General features: G+C 50.1%; 9 non-coding genes across 9 annotated transcripts; all 9 read right to left on the bottom strand.

Annotated features, from left to right (window-relative positions):
* Positions 1-2186: 2186 nt before the first annotated feature.
* TRNAG-UCC (transfer RNA glycine (anticodon UCC)) lies at positions 2187-2258 on the bottom strand. Its single transcript has one exon. It is a non-coding gene; the product is annotated as a tRNA-Gly (tRNA).
* A 1185-nt stretch (positions 2259-3443) lies between these two features.
* On the bottom strand, positions 3444-3515 carry TRNAG-UCC (transfer RNA glycine (anticodon UCC)). Its single transcript has one exon. It is a non-coding gene; the product is annotated as a tRNA-Gly (tRNA).
* A 1185-nt stretch (positions 3516-4700) lies between these two features.
* Positions 4701-4772, bottom strand: TRNAG-UCC (transfer RNA glycine (anticodon UCC)). The gene has a single exon. It is a non-coding gene; the product is annotated as a tRNA-Gly (tRNA).
* Positions 4773-5957: 1185 nt separating this feature from the next.
* TRNAG-UCC (transfer RNA glycine (anticodon UCC)) lies at positions 5958-6029 on the bottom strand. Its single transcript has one exon. It is a non-coding gene; the product is annotated as a tRNA-Gly (tRNA).
* Positions 6030-7214: 1185 nt separating this feature from the next.
* TRNAG-UCC (transfer RNA glycine (anticodon UCC)) lies at positions 7215-7286 on the bottom strand. The gene has a single exon. It is a non-coding gene; the product is annotated as a tRNA-Gly (tRNA).
* A 1185-nt stretch (positions 7287-8471) lies between these two features.
* TRNAG-UCC (transfer RNA glycine (anticodon UCC)) lies at positions 8472-8543 on the bottom strand. The gene has a single exon. It is a non-coding gene; the product is annotated as a tRNA-Gly (tRNA).
* A 2428-nt stretch (positions 8544-10971) lies between these two features.
* Positions 10972-11043, bottom strand: TRNAG-UCC (transfer RNA glycine (anticodon UCC)). The gene has a single exon. It is a non-coding gene; the product is annotated as a tRNA-Gly (tRNA).
* Positions 11044-12228: 1185 nt separating this feature from the next.
* On the bottom strand, positions 12229-12300 carry TRNAG-UCC (transfer RNA glycine (anticodon UCC)). The gene has a single exon. It is a non-coding gene; the product is annotated as a tRNA-Gly (tRNA).
* A 1185-nt stretch (positions 12301-13485) lies between these two features.
* TRNAG-UCC (transfer RNA glycine (anticodon UCC)) lies at positions 13486-13557 on the bottom strand. The gene has a single exon. It is a non-coding gene; the product is annotated as a tRNA-Gly (tRNA).
* Positions 13558-14564: the final 1007 nt, after the last annotated feature.

The raw sequence follows: 14564 nt of genomic DNA, 5'->3' as shown, positions 1-14564 counted from the left end.
CAGCAAGTTCAAGGAATGACATTGCATCCAGGCACTTACAGCTCTTTGTGCCCTAATGCCATGACACAAAAACATAATTTGAAAAAAGTTAGCAGAGGATGGTTTCGATCCATCGACCTCTGGGTTATGGGCCCAGCACGCTTCCGCTGCGCCACTCTGCTGGTTGGAGAACAAGAGCTTTTCTGGGCTTTTACAGCCTACAAACCGACAACCCTAGACCCAGTTTCGAGTGAAGCGGGCAGTAGGCCTTACAAAGCCAAACAACCTGCAACCACGCACTCCCATCCCATGGCCTTTTGCAGACAGGCCTCATTTCTCTAGCTCACACCCTAACTGCCAACACCCCTTCCCCTTCTCTCTCTGTCTCTCTCTCTCTGTCTCTCTCTCTCATTCTCTCTCTCTCGCAAATAGATACTTTACTTCCCAGGTGCAACAAAACAAGCCTTCTCGAGCTGGCAGATATGGGAAGGAAGGAAGGAAGGGCCAGTTTGGAAACTCAACTCAATTACCATAAATCCCCTGCTAAGGGTTATGGGAGGGAGGAATGAAGGAACTTTGCTTCAGGGAAAGGGCTGCTGCTGCTTCAGCATGTGAGGAGCGCAGCCACACGTTTCACCTTCTTCAGTATGTTGGTTTACAGGATGAGAGAGATCCTGAAACCTCACTCTAATAGGCTGAGGTGCTGTGCTCGGTGGCCTGCTGGGACCAAGGCCCGTCAGGGCAAGGCGAATAGGCCTTTGTCAGGCCTTCGTCAGGGCTTTGTCGGGGAGGGGCCAGGAGCCCTGCTCGCTTCAATCCCCTCACCGATAGACAGTTGCAGAAACTAGGATGCAAGAACCTTTCCTGGATGGGGTTTTGATTTTCACGAAAAGTGTGTCAGCTTTGCTTTCAGCATGAGTCTGATTTCCAAAAAATGCATTTTGAACAATTTAAAGATTTGATCTGCGTTGGCCAGTCAACTGCTTGGAAGGCAGCTATGCTCACCACTATACCACCAACGCCTGCCTGTCTGGGCTATCTGATGGAGCGGCCCTTAGAAATAAGAATAAGTCATTGGCTGGGAATGAAAAAAGCTTGCGTTTGACGCAGAAGCAGTTCGCATCATGAGGTCTTGCCGGTCAGCCCAACATTTCCCCGGGACCCCTTAAAAAAGGAGCTTGGTTTTAAGTTTGGTTTGATTGAACAGTACATTTTGTTGGCTGGGCTGGGACCCTCTCCTATTTAGCGCAAGAGTGGAACGAGGCAGCAAGTTCAAGGAATGACATTGCATCCAGGCACTTACAGCTCTTTGTGCCCTAATGCCATGACACAAAAACATAATTTGAAAAAAGTTAGCAGAGGATGGTTTCGATCCATCGACCTCTGGGTTATGGGCCCAGCACGCTTCCGCTGCGCCACTCTGCTGGTTGGAGAACAAGAGCTTTTCTGGGCTTTTACAGCCTACAAACCGACAACCCTAGACCCAGTTTCGAGTGAAGCGGGCAGTAGGCCTTACAAAGCCAAACAACCTGCAACCACGCACTCCCATCCCATGGCCTTTTGCAGACAGGCCTCATTTCTCTAGCTCACACCCTAACTGCCAACACCCCTTCCCCTTCTCTCTCTGTCTCTCTCTCTCTGTCTCTCTCTCTCATTCTCTCTCTCTCGCAAATAGATACTTTACTTCCCAGGTGCAACAAAACAAGCCTTCTCGAGCTGGCAGATATGGGAAGGAAGGAAGGAAGGGCCAGTTTGGAAACTCAACTCAATTACCATAAATCCCCTGCTAAGGGTTATGGGAGGGAGGAATGAAGGAACTTTGCTTCAGGGAAAGGGCTGCTGCTGCTTCAGCATGTGAGGAGCGCAGCCACACGTTTCACCTTCTTCAGTATGTTGGTTTACAGGATGAGAGAGATCCTGAAACCTCACTCTAATAGGCTGAGGTGCTGTGCTCGGTGGCCTGCTGGGACCAAGGCCCGTCAGGGCAAGGCGAATAGGCCTTTGTCAGGCCTTCGTCAGGGCTTTGTCGGGGAGGGGCCAGGAGCCCTGCTCGCTTCAATCCCCTCACCGATAGACAGTTGCAGAAACTAGGATGCAAGAACCTTTCCTGGATGGGGTTTTGATTTTCACGAAAAGTGTGTCAGCTTTGCTTTCAGCATGAGTCTGATTTCCAAAAAATGCATTTTGAACAATTTAAAGATTTCATCTGCGTTGGCCGGGAATCGAACCCGGGTCAACTGCTTGGAAGGCAGCTATGCTCACCACTATACCACCAACGCCTGCCTGTCTGGGCTATCTGATGGAGCGGCCCTTAGAAATAAGAATAAGTCATTGGCTGGGAATGAAAAAAGCTTGCGTTTGACGCAGAAGCAGTTCGCATCATGAGGTCTTGCCGGTCAGCCCAACATTTCCCCGGGACCCCTTAAAAAAGGAGCTTGGTTTTAAGTTTGGTTTGATTGAACAGTGCATTTTGTTGGCTGGGCTGGGACCCTCTCCTATTTAGCGCAAGAGTGGAACGAGGCAGCAAGTTCAAGGAATGACATTGCATCCAGGCACTTACAGCTCTTTGTGCCCTAATGCCATGACACAAAAACATAATTTGAAAAAAGTTAGCAGAGGATGGTTTCGATCCATCGACCTCTGGGTTATGGGCCCAGCACGCTTCCGCTGCGCCACTCTGCTGGTTGGAGAACAAAAGCTTTTCTGGGCTTTTACAGCCTACAAACCGACAACCCTAGACCCATTTTCGAGTGAAGCGGGCAGTAGGCCTTACAAAGCCAAACAACCTGCAACCACGCACTCCCATCCCATGGCCTTTTGCAGACAGGCCTCATTTCTCTAGCTCACACCCTAACTGCCAACACCCCTTCCCCTTCTCTCTCTGTCTCTCTCTCTCTGTCTCTCTCTCTCATTCTCTCTCTCTCGCAAATAGATACTTTACTTCCCAGGTGCAACAAAACAAGCCTTCTCGAGCTGGCAGATATGGGAAGGAAGGAAGGAAGGGCCAGTTTGGAAACTCAACTCAATTACCATAAATCCCCTGCTAAGGGTTATGGGAGGGAGGAATGAAGGAACTTTGCTTCAGGGAAAGGGCTGCTGCTGCTTCAGCATGTGAGGAGCGCAGCCACACGTTTCACCTTCTTCAGTATGTTGGTTTACAGGATGAGAGAGATCCTGAAACCTCACTCTAATAGGCTGAGGTGCTGTGCTCGGTGGCCTGCTGGGACCAAGGCCCGTCAGGGCAAGGCGAATAGGCCTTTGTCAGGCCTTCGTCAGGGCTTTGTCGGGGAGGGGCCAGGAGCCCTGCTCGCTTCAATCCCCTCACCGATAGACAGTTGCAGAAACTAGGATGCAAGAACCTTTCCTGGATGGGGTTTTGATTTTCACGAAAAGTGTGTCAGCTTTGCTTTCAGCATGAGTCTGATTTCCAAAAAATGCATTTTGAACAATTTAAAGATTTCATCTGCGTTGGCCGGGAATCGAACCCGGGTCAACTGCTTGGAAGGCAGCTATGCTCACCACTATACCACCAACGCCTGCCTGTCTGGGCTATCTGATGGAGCGGCCCTTAGAAATAAGAATAGGTCATTGGCTGGGAATGAAAAAAGCTTGCGTTTGACGCAGAAGCAGTTCGCATCATGAGGTCTTGCCGGTCAGCCCAACATTTCCCCGGGACCCCTTAAAAAAGGAGCTTGGTTTTAAGTTTGGTTTGATTGAACAGTACATTTTGTTGGCTGGGCTGGGACCCTCTCCTATTTAGCGCAAGAGTGGAACGAGGCAGCAAGTTCAAGGAATGACATTGCATCCAGGCACTTACAGCTCTTTGTGCCCTAATGCCATGACACAAAAACATAATTTGAAAAAAGTTAGCAGAGGATGGTTTCGATCCATCGACCTCTGGGTTATGGGCCCAGCACGCTTCCGCTGCGCCACTCTGCTGGTTGGAGAACAAGAGCTTTAATGGGCTTTTACAGCCTACAAACCGACAACCCTAGACCCAGTTTCGAGTGAAGCGGGCAGTAGGCCTTACAAAGCCAAACAACCTGCAACCACGCACTCCCATCCCATGGCCTTTTGCAGACAGGCCTCATTTCTCTAGCTCACACCCTAACTGCCAACACCCCTTCCCCTTCTCTCTCTGTCTCTCTCTCTCTGTCTCTCTCTCTCATTCTCTCTCTCTCGCAAATAGATACTTTACTTCCCAGGTGCAACAAAACAAGCCTTCTCGAGCTGGCAGATATGGGAAGGAAGGAAGGAAGGGCCAGTTTGGAAACTCAACTCAATTACCATAAATCCCCTGCTAAGGGTTATGGGAGGGAGGAATGAAGGAACTTTGCTTCAGGGAAAGGGCTGCTGCTGCTTCAGCATGTGAGGAGCGCAGCCACACGTTTCACCTTCTTCAGTATGTTGGTTTACAGGATGAGAGAGATCCTGAAACCTCACTCTAATAGGCTGAGGTGCTGTGCTCGGTGGCCTGCTGGGACCAAGGCCCGTCAGGGCAAGGCGAATAGGCCTTTGTCAGGCCTTCGTCAGGGCTTTGTCGGGGAGGGGCCAGGAGCCCTGCTCGCTTCAATCCCCTCACCGATAGACAGTTGCAGAAACTAGGATGCAAGAACCTTTCCTGGATGGGGTTTTGATTTTCACGAAAAGTGTGTCAGCTTTGCTTTCAGCATGAGTCTGATTTCCAAAAAATGCATTTTGAACAATTTAAAGATTTCATCTGCGTTGGCCGGGAATCGAACCCGGGTCAACTGCTTGGAAGGCAGCTATGCTCACCACTATACCACCAACGCCTGCCTGTCTGGGCTATCTGATGGAGCGGCCCTTAGAAATAAGAATAGGTCATTGGCTGGGAATGAAAAAAGCTTGCGTTTGACGCAGAAGCAGTTCGCATCATGAGGTCTTGCCGGTCAGCCCAACATTTCCCCGGGACCCCTTAAAAAAGGAGCTTGGTTTTAAGTTTGGTTTGATTGAACAGTACATTTTGTTGGCTGGGCTGGGACCCTCTCCTATTTAGCGCAAGAGTGGAACGAGGCAGCAAGTTCAAGGAATGACATTGCATCCAGGCACTTACAGCTCTTTGTGCCCTAATGCCATGACACAAAAACATAATTTGAAAAAAGTTAGCAGAGGATGGTTTCGATCCATCGACCTCTGGGTTATGGGCCCAGCACGCTTCCGCTGCGCCACTCTGCTGGTTGGAGAACAAGAGCTTTTATGGGCTTTTACAGCCTACAAACCGACAACCCTAGACCCAGTTTCGAGTGAAGCGGGCAGTAGGCCTTACAAAGCCAAACAACCTGCAACCACGCACTCCCATCCCATGGCCTTTTGCAGACAGGCCTCATTTCTCTAGCTCACACCCTAACTGCCAACACCCCTTCCCCTTCTCTCTCTGTCTCTCTCTCTCTGTCTCTCTCTCTCATTCTCTCTCTCTCGCAAATAGATACTTTACTTCCCAGGTGCAACAAAACAAGCCTTCTCGAGCTGGCAGATATGGGAAGGAAGGAAGGAAGGGCCAGTTTGGAAACTCAACTCAATTACCATAAATCCCCTGCTAAGGGTTATGGGAGGGAGGAATGAAGGAACTTTGCTTCAGGGAAAGGGCTGCTGCTGCTTCAGCATGTGAGGAGCGCAGCCACACGTTTCACCTTCTTCAGTATGTTGGTTTACAGGATGAGAGAGATCCTGAAACCTCACTCTAATAGGCTGAGGTGCTGTGCTCGGTGGCCTGCTGGGACCAAGGCCCGTCAGGGCAAGGCGAATAGGCCTTTGTCAGGCCTTCGTCAGGGCTTTGTCGGGGAGGGGCCAGGAGCCCTGCTCGCTTCAATCCCCTCACCGATAGACAGTTGCAGAAACTAGGATGCAAGAACCTTTCCTGGATGGGGTTTTGATTTTCACGAAAAGTGTGTCAGCTTTGCTTTCAGCATGAGTCTGATTTCCAAAAAATGCATTTTGAACAATTTAAAGATTTGATCTGCGTTGGCCGGGAATCGAACCCGGGTCAACTGCTTGGAAGGCAGCTATGCTCACCACTATACCACCAACGCCTGCCTGTCTGGGCTATCTGATGGAGCGGCCCTTAGAAATAAGAATAAGTCATTGGCTGGGAATGAAAAAAGCTTGCGTTTGACGCAGAAGCAGTTCGCATCATGAGGTCTTGCCGGTCAGCCCAACATTTCCCCGGGACCCCTTAAAAAAGGAGCTTGGTTTTAAGTTTGGTTTGATTGAACAGTACATTTTGTTGGCTGGGCTGGGACCCTCTCCTATTTAGCGCAAGAGTGGAACGAGGCAGCAAGTTCAAGGAATGACATTGCATCCAGGCACTTACAGCTCTTTGTGCCCTAATGCCATGACACAAAAACATAATTTGAAAAAAGTTAGCAGAGGATGGTTTCGATCCATCGACCTCTGGGTTATGGGCCCAGCACGCTTCCGCTGCGCCACTCTGCTGGTTGGAGAACAAGAGCTTTTATGGGCTTTTACAGCCTACAAACCGACAACCCTAGACCCAGTTTCGAGTGAAGCGGGCAGTAGGCCTTACAAAGCCAAACAACCTGCAACCACGCACTCCCATCCCATGGCCTTTTGCAGACAGGCCTCATTTCTCTAGCTCACACCCTAACTGCCAACACCCCTTCCCCTTCTCTCTCTGTCTCTCTCTCTCTGTCTCTCTCTCTCATTCTCTCTCTCTCGCAAATAGATACTTTACTTCCCAGGTGCAACAAAACAAGCCTTCTCGAGCTGGCAGATATGGGAAGGAAGGAAGGAAGGGCCAGTTTGGAAACTCAACTCAATTACCATAAATCCCCTGCTAAGGGTTATGGGAGGGAGGAATGAAGGAACTTTGCTTCAGGGAAAGGGCTGCTGCTGCTTCAGCATGTGAGGAGCGCAGCCACACGTTTCACCTTCTTCAGTATGTTGGTTTACAGGATGAGAGAGATCCTGAAACCTCACTCTAATAGGCTGAGGTGCTGTGCTCGGTGGCCTGCTGGGACCAAGGCCCGTCAGGGCAAGGCGAATAGGCCTTTGTCAGGCCTTCGTCAGGGCTTTGTCGGGGAGGGGCCAGGAGCCCTGCTCGCTTCAATCCCCTCACCGATAGACAGTTGCAGAAACTAGGATGCAAGAACCTTTCCTGGATGGGGTTTTGATTTTCACGAAAAGTGTGTCAGCTTTGCTTTCAGCATGAGTCTGATTTCCAAAAAATGCATTTTGAACAATTTAAAGATTTGATCTGCGTTGGCCGGGAATCGAACCCGGGTCAACTGCTTGGAAGGCAGCTATGCTCACCACTATACCACCAACGCCTGCCTGTCTGGGCTATCTGATGGAGCGGCCCTTAGAAATAAGAATAAGTCATTGGCTGGGAATGAAAAAAGCTTGCGTTTGACGCAGAAGCAGTTCGCATCATGAGGTCTTGCCGGTCAGCCCAACATTTCCCCGGGACCCCTTAAAAAAGGAGCTTGGTTTTAAGTTTGGTTTGATTGAACAGTACATTTTGTTGGCTGGGCTGGGACCCTCTCCTATTTAGCGCAAGAGTGGAACGAGGCAGCAAGTTCAAGGAATGACATTGCATCCAGGCACTTACAGCTCTTTGTGCCCTAATGCCATGACACAAAAACATAATTTGAAAAAAGTTAGCAGAGGATGGTTTCGATCCATCGACCTCTGGGTTATGGGCCCAGCACGCTTCCGCTGCGCCACTCTGCTGGTTGGAGAACAAGAGCTTTTATGGGCTTTTACAGCCTACAAACCGACAACCCTAGACCCAGTTTCGAGTGAAGCGGGCAGTAGGCCTTACAAAGCCAAACAACCTGCAACCACGCACTCCCATCCCATGGCCTTTTGCAGACAGGCCTTATTTCTCTAGCTCACACCCTAACTGCCAACACCCCTTCCCCTTCTCTCTCTGTCTCTCTCTCTCTGTCTCTCTCTCTCATTCTCTCTCTCTCGCAAATAGATACTTTACTTCCCAGGTGCAACAAAACAAGCCTTCTCGAGCTGGCAGATATGGGAAGGAAGGAAGGAAGGGCCAGTTTGGAAACTCAACTCAATTACCATAAATCCCCTGCTAAGGGTTATGGGAGGGAGGAATGAAGGAACTTTGCTTCAGGGAAAGGGCTGCTGCTGCTTCAGCATGTGAGGAGCGCAGCCACACGTTTCACCTTCTTCAGTATGTTGGTTTACAGGATGAGAGAGATCCTGAAACCTCACTCTAATAGGCTGAGGTGCTGTGCTCGGTGGCCTGCTGGGACCAAGGCCCGTCAGGGCAAGGCGAATAGGCCTTTGTCAGGCCTTCGTCAGGGCTTTGTCGGGGAGGGGCCAGGAGCCCTGCTCGCTTCAATCCCCTCACCGATAGACAGTTGCAGAAACTAGGATGCAAGAACCTTTCCTGGATGGGGTTTTGATTTTCACGAAAAGTGTGTCAGCTTTGCTTTCAGCATGAGTCTGATTTCCAAAAAATGCATTTTGAACAATTTAAAGATTTGATCTGCGTTGGCCGGGAATCGAACCCGGGTCAACTGCTTGGAAGGCAGCTATGCTCACCACTATACCACCAACGCCTGCCTGTCTGGGCTATCTGATGGAGCGGCCCTTAGAAATAAGAATAAGTCATTGGCTGGGAATGAAAAAAGCTTGCGTTTGACGCAGAAGCAGTTCGCATCATGAGGTCTTGCCGGTCAGCCCAACATTTCCCCGGGACCCCTTAAAAAAGGAGCTTGGTTTTAAGTTTGGTTTGATTGAACAGTACATTTTGTTGGCTGGGCTGGGACCCTCTCCTATTTAGCGCAAGAGTGGAACGAGGCAGCAAGTTCAAGGAATGACATTGCATCCAGGCACTTACAGCTCTTTGTGCCCTAATGCCATGACACAAAAACATAATTTGAAAAAAGTTAGCAGAGGATGGTTTCGATCCATCGACCTCTGGGTTATGGGCCCAGCACGCTTCCGCTGCGCCACTCTGCTGGTTGGAGAACAAGAGCTTTTCTGGGCTTTTACAGCCTACAAACCGACAACCCTAGACCCAGTTTCGAGTGAAGCGGGCAGTAGGCCTTACAAAGCCAAACAACCTGCAACCACGCACTCCCATCCCATGGCCTTTTGCAGACAGGCCTCATTTCTCTAGCTCACACCCTAACTGCCAACACCCCTTCCCCTTCTCTCTCTGTCTCTCTCTCTCTGTCTCTCTCTCTCATTCTCTCTCTCTCGCAAATAGATACTTTACTTCCCAGGTGCAACAAAACAAGCCTTCTCGAGCTGGCAGATATGGGAAGGAAGGAAGGAAGGGCCAGTTTGGAAACTCAACTCAATTACCATAAATCCCCTGCTAAGGGTTATGGGAGGGAGGAATGAAGGAACTTTGCTTCAGGGAAAGGGCTGCTGCTGCTTCAGCATGTGAGGAGCGCAGCCACACGTTTCACCTTCTTCAGTATGTTGGTTTACAGGATGAGAGAGATCCTGAAACCTCACTCTAATAGGCTGAGGTGCTGTGCTCGGTGGCCTGCTGGGACCAAGGCCCGTCAGGGCAAGGCGAATAGGCCTTTGTCAGGCCTTCGTCAGGGCTTTGTCGGGGAGGGGCCAGGAGCCCTGCTCGCTTCAATCCCCTCACCGATAGACAGTTGCAGAAACTAGGATGCAAGAACCTTTCCTGGATGGGGTTTTGATTTTCACGAAAAGTGTGTCAGCTTTGCTTTCAGCATGAGTCTGATTTCCAAAAAATGCATTTTGAACAATTTAAAGATTTGATCTGCGTTGGCCAGTCAACTGCTTGGAAGGCAGCTATGCTCACCACTATACCACCAACGCCTGCCTGTCTGGGCTATCTGATGGAGCGGCCCTTAGAAATAAGAATAAGTCATTGGCTGGGAATGAAAAAAGCTTGCGTTTGACGCAGAAGCAGTTCGCATCATGAGGTCTTGCCGGTCAGCCCAACATTTCCCCGGGACCCCTTAAAAAAGGAGCTTGGTTTTAAGTTTGGTTTGATTGAACAGTACATTTTGTTGGCTGGGCTGGGACCCTCTCCTATTTAGCGCAAGAGTGGAACGAGGCAGCAAGTTCAAGGAATGACATTGCATCCAGGCACTTACAGCTCTTTGTGCCCTAATGCCATGACACAAAAACATAATTTGAAAAAAGTTAGCAGAGGATGGTTTCGATCCATCGACCTCTGGGTTATGGGCCCAGCACGCTTCCGCTGCGCCACTCTGCTGGTTGGAGAACAAGAGCTTTTCTGGGCTTTTACAGCCTACAAACCGACAACCCTAGACCCAGTTTCGAGTGAAGCGGGCAGTAGGCCTTACAAAGCCAAACAACCTGCAACCACGCACTCCCATCCCATGGCCTTTTGCAGACAGGCCTCATTTCTCTAGCTCACACCCTAACTGCCAACACCCCTTCCCCTTCTCTCTCTGTCTCTCTCTCTCTGTCTCTCTCTCTCATTCTCTCTCTCTCGCAAATAGATACTTTACTTCCCAGGTGCAACAAAACAAGCCTTCTCGAGCTGGCAGATATGGGAAGGAAGGAAGGAAGGGCCAGTTTGGAAACTCAACTCAATTACCATAAATCCCCTGCTAAGGGTTATGGGAGGGAGGAATGAAGGAACTTTGCTTCAGGGAAAGGGCTGCTGCTGCTTCAGCATGTGAGGAGCGCAGCCACACGTTTCACCTTCTTCAGTATGTTGGTTTACAGGATGAGAGAGATCCTGAAACCTCACTCTAATAGGCTGAGGTGCTGTGCTCGGTGGCCTGCTGGGACCAAGGCCCGTCAGGGCAAGGCGAATAGGCCTTTGTCAGGCCTTCGTCAGGGCTTTGTCGGGGAGGGGCCAGGAGCCCTGCTCGCTTCAATCCCCTCACCGATAGACAGTTGCAGAAACTAGGATGCAAGAACCTTTCCTGGATGGGGTTTTGATTTTCACGAAAAGTGTGTCAGCTTTGCTTTCAGCATGAGTCTGATTTCCAAAAAATGCATTTTGAACAATTTAAAGATTTCATCTGCGTTGGCCGGGAATCGAACCCGGGTCAACTGCTTGGAAGGCAGCTATGCTCACCACTATACCACCAACGCCTGCCTGTCTGGGCTATCTGATGGAGCGGCCCTTAGAAATAAGAATAAGTCATTGGCTGGGAATGAAAAAAGCTTGCGTTTGACGCAGAAGCAGTTCGCATCATGAGGTCTTGCCGGTCAGCCCAACATTTCCCCGGGACCCCTTAAAAAAGGAGCTTGGTTTTAAGTTTGGTTTGATTGAACAGTGCATTTTGTTGGCTGGGCTGGGACCCTCTCCTATTTAGCGCAAGAGTGGAACGAGGCAGCAAGTTCAAGGAATGACATTGCATCCAGGCACTTACAGCTCTTTGTGCCCTAATGCCATGACACAAAAACATAATTTGAAAAAAGTTAGCAGAGGATGGTTTCGATCCATCGACCTCTGGGTTATGGGCCCAGCACGCTTCCGCTGCGCCACTCTGCTGGTTGGAGAACAAAAGCTTTTCTGGGCTTTTACAGCCTACAAACCGACAACCCTAGACCCATTTTCGAGTGAAGCGGGCAGTAGGCCTTACAAAGCCAAACAACCTGCAACCACGCACTCCCATCCCATGGCCTTTTGCAGACAGGCCTCATTTCTCTAGCTCACACCCTAACTGCCAACACCCCTTCCCCTTCTCTCTCTGTCTCTCTCTCTCTGTCTCTCTCTCTCATTCTCTCTCTCTCGCAAATAGATACTTTACTTCCCAGGTGCAACAAAACAAGCCTTCTCGAGCTGGCAGATATGGGAAGGAAGGAAGGAAGGGCCAGTTTGGAAACTCAACTCAATTACCATAAATCCCCTGCTAAGGGTTATGGGAGGGAGGAATGAAGGAACTTTGCTTCAGGGAAAGGGCTGCTGCTGCTTCAGCATGTGAGGAGCGCAGCCACACGTTTCACCTTCTTCAGTATGTTGGTTTACAGGATGAGAGAGATCCTGAAACCTCACTCTAATAGGCTGAGGTGCTGTGCTCGGTGGCCTGCTGGGACCAAGGCCCGTCAGGGCAAGGCGAATAGGCCTTTGTCAGGCCTTCGTCAGGGCTTTGTCGGGGAGGGGCCAGGAGCCCTGCTCGCTTCAATCCCCTCACCGATAGACAGTTGCAGAAACTAGGATGCAAGAACCTTTCCTGGATGGGGTTTTGATTTTCACGAAAAGTGTGTCAGCTTTGCTTTCAGCATGAGTCTGATTTCCAAAAAATGCATTTTGAACAATTTAAAGATTTCATCTGCGTTGGCCGGGAATCGAACCCGGGTCAACTGCTTGGAAGGCAGCTATGCTCACCACTATACCACCAACGCCTGCCTGTCTGGGCTATCTGATGGAGCGGCCCTTAGAAATAAGAATAGGTCATTGGCTGGGAATGAAAAAAGCTTGCGTTTGACGCAGAAGCAGTTCGCATCATGAGGTCTTGCCGGTCAGCCCAACATTTCCCCGGGACCCCTTAAAAAAGGAGCTTGGTTTTAAGTTTGGTTTGATTGAACAGTACATTTTGTTGGCTGGGCTGGGACCCTCTCCTATTTAGCGCAAGAGTGGAACGAGGCAGCAAGTTCAAGGAATGACATTGCATCCAGGCACTTACAGCTCTTTGTGCCCTAATGCCATGACACAAAAACATAATTTGAAAAAAGTTAGCAGAGGATGGTTTCGATCCATCGACCTCTGGGTTATGGGCCCAGCACGCTTCCGCTGCGCCACTCTGCTGGTTGGAGAACAAGAGCTTTAATGGGCTTTTACAGCCTACAAACCGACAACCCTAGACCCAGTTTCGAGTGAAGCGGGCAGTAGGCCTTACAAAGCCAAACAACCTGCAACCACGCACTCCCATCCCATGGCCTTTTGCAGACAGGCCTCATTTCTCTAGCTCACACCCTAACTGCCAACACCCCTTCCCCTTCTCTCTCTGTCTCTCTCTCTCTGTCTCTCTCTCTCATTCTCTCTCTCTCGCAAATAGATACTTTACTTCCCAGGTGCAACAAAACAAGCCTTCTCGAGCTGGCAGATATGGGAAGGAAGGAAGGAAGGGCCAGTTTGGAAACTCAACTCAATTACCATAAATCCCCTGCTAAGGGTTATGGGAGGGAGGAATGAAGGAACTTTGCTTCAGGGAAAGGGCTGCTGCTGCTTCAGCATGTGAGGAGCGCAGCCACACGTTTCACCTTCTTCAGTATGTTGGTTTACAGGATGAGAGAGATCCTGAAACCTCACTCTAATAGGCTGAGGTGCTGTGCTCGGTGGCCTGCTGGGACCAAGGCCCGTCAGGGCAAGGCGAATAGGCCTTTGTCAGGCCTTCGTCAGGGCTTTGTCGGGGAGGGGCCAGGAGCCCTGCTCGCTTCAATCCCCTCACCGATAGACAGTTGCAGAAACTAGGATGCAAGAACCTTTCCTGGATGGGGTTTTGATTTTCACGAAAAGTGTGTCAGCTTTGCTTTCAGCATGAGTCTGATTTCCAAAAAATGCATTTTGAACAATTTAAAGATTTCATCTGCGTTGGCCGGGAATCGAACCCGGGTCAACTGCTTGGAAGGCAGCTATGCTCACCACTATACCACCAACGCCTGCCTGTCTGGGCTATCTGATGGAGCGGCCCTTAGAAATAAGAATAGGTCATTGGCTGGGAATGAAAAAAGCTTGCGTTTGACGCAGAAGCAGTTCGCATCATGAGGTCTTGCCGGTCAGCCCAACATTTCCCCGGGACCCCTTAAAAAAGGAGCTTGGTTTTAAGTTTGGTTTGATTGAACAGTACATTTTGTTGGCTGGGCTGGGACCCTCTCCTATTTAGCGCAAGAGTGGAACGAGGCAGCAAGTTCAAGGAATGACATTGCATCCAGGCACTTACAGCTCTTTGTGCCCTAATGCCATGACACAAAAACATAATTTGAAAAAAGTTAGCAGAGGATGGTTTCGATCCATCGACCTCTGGGTTATGGGCCCAGCACGCTTCCGCTGCGCCACTCTGCTGGTTGGAGAACAAGAGCTTTTATGGGCTTTTACAGCCTACAAACCGACAACCCTAGACCCAGTTTCGAGTGAAGCGGGCAGTAGGCCTTACAAAGCCAAACAACCTGCAACCACGCACTCCCATCCCATGGCCTTTTGCAGACAGGCCTCATTTCTCTAGCTCACACCCTAACTGCCAACACCCCTTCCCCTTCTCTCTCTGTCTCTCTCTCTCTGTCTCTCTCTCTCATTCTCTCTCTCTCGCAAATAGATACTTTACTTCCCAGGTGCAACAAAACAAGCCTTCTCGAGCTGGCAGATATGGGAAGGAAGGAAGGAAGGGCCAGTTTGGAAACTCAACTCAATTACCATAAATCCCCTGCTAAGGGTTATGGGAGGGAGGAATGAAGGAACTTTGCTTCAGGGAAAGGGCTGCTGCTGCTTCAGCATGTGAGGAGCGCAGCCACACGTTTCACCTTCTTCAGTATGTTGGTTTACAGGATGAGAGAGATCCTGAAACCTCACTCTAATAGGCTGAGGTGCTGTGCTCGGTGGCCTGCTGGGACCAAGGCCCGTCAGGGCAAGGCGAATAGGCCTTTGTCAGGCCTTCGTCAGGGCTTTGTCG

The sequence above is a fragment of the Ambystoma mexicanum genome, chromosome 6q (assembly GCF_040938575.1).
Source record: "Ambystoma mexicanum isolate Mex_15411 chromosome 6q, UKY_AmexF1_1, whole genome shotgun sequence".
Taxonomy (NCBI): Eukaryota; Metazoa; Chordata; class Amphibia; order Caudata; family Ambystomatidae; genus Ambystoma; species Ambystoma mexicanum.
This window is presented reverse-complemented; position numbering and strand designations above follow the sequence as displayed.